At 32.6% G+C, this 1489-nt stretch overlaps 1 protein-coding gene across 1 annotated transcript in view; it reads right to left on the bottom strand.

Moving 5' to 3' along the window:
* The window catches only part of LOC118338672 (contactin-associated protein-like 5), a 26639-nt gene that overhangs the window by 24332 nt on the left and 818 nt on the right, over nucleotides 1–1489 (bottom strand). The window lies entirely within an intron of this gene.

Here is a 1489-nt window from a genome sequence, read left to right as displayed (position 1 = left end):
GCTGCAGTTGCTACACTGCAGTGAGGACAACATATAGTGCCTTGTTTAATATTTTTGATTAGTTTATTATGAAGAAATTTGTGTGCAAACATTTTTATTTAACTGCACTCATTCTAGTAAAAAAAATTGTATTAATGGATGGTATGTGCCATGTAATTTGCGTTTAAATGTAAATACAGTTATTTAGAAAAATCACATACCCATTTAAAGAAATGATAGCTATTGGTATCGGTAAAATTGTACCAGCAAGTATCGGTATCTAAAAACATTGGTGTCATCCATCACTAATAGCTAACTGTTTTTATGCCTGAATAAATTCTGTTTTTGTATAAATCTGATGGAGTTGACAAAAATCTGGGACATAACTTTAAAGGGCCAACATTTTCATAAAAATATATATTTAAAACTTTATGAGTATAATTACATTTCTACACCTATGTTATTAATAGACATAGTTAGTTTTAGATTTTGAGGGATTTTAACACATTTTTTAATGTCAATTTACCTTGGTTAAACATTCCAGTAGTTATTAATTCTTGTCTGGGACAAAGGTGATTTCGGGCACAGCGCAAATTTATAAATTAAACAAAATGAAATAAGCACCAACATTTTAGAAATTCTATTTATTTCATATATAGAAATAATTTCAAAATACAATTTCCATCCAAAAAAATTTAACTGAAAAACAAAAGTCAAATGTTTTTTTGGTAGAACATGATTTGTACAAATTCTCAAGAATGGCTCTATCCTACCAACACACACCAACTAATTTCCAATGTGCAGAGAGGCAGTTCCATCACAAAGTGCTTACAGTATACCAATGGACATAATAAAGAACAAGAAAAAGAGTGAAGAACAAAATGAAAAAAATGCCTCTTGTTAAATCTGGACAAATTACATGCTGGCTTGTGTTATAAAAGCAGAGTAAACTAGACAAATTTGACTTATTTTCTGTAATTTGGCAAATCAGCTCTCCTGGAGAGCACAATTGCTGAGGTTCAGTCAGAGGATATTTTGAGAAGCTTCTACACTTCCCACTCCACAGTTTTCCCATTAGTGAGCTCCTGGGCTCCAAGCTTGTTGAAAGCTAGTAGACAAATAGAGAGTAAACATACAGCTGACATAGAAACTGAAAGTGCCACTGATTTCTTAGTAGAGATTTCTAGAACAACTTCACCTAAGTGCATGGAGAAGAGAGAGAATAATCTGAAGAGGTCAAAACTCCAAGTCAAAGCTATGTGAGACCAGTCTCAACTTGTGATCTTCATCATGGTCATCATCATTGTTTTTTAGCTTACACATATTCTAAATTGTCAGATTTCCCAAATGTATAAATGTATGCCAAAATGTATAAACTAACCTTTCTGACTCGATGTATCTAGTGTTTTGACATGTGACAAGCCACGAGAAAACCAGCAACAAGTCTTCCAAGAGGCATTTTGAGTTATTTACAGACTCTGAAAGTGTAGTTTCTAAGCTTTCCAATGAT

This window comes from Morone saxatilis, unplaced genomic scaffold (assembly GCF_004916995.1).
Source record: "Morone saxatilis isolate NCDOM2014 unplaced genomic scaffold, NCSU_SB_2.0 Contig5, whole genome shotgun sequence".
Lineage (NCBI taxonomy): Eukaryota > Metazoa > Chordata > Actinopteri > Moronidae > Morone > Morone saxatilis.
The sequence above is the reverse complement of the archived record's forward strand: the minus strand, read 5'-3'. Positions and strand labels throughout refer to the sequence as shown.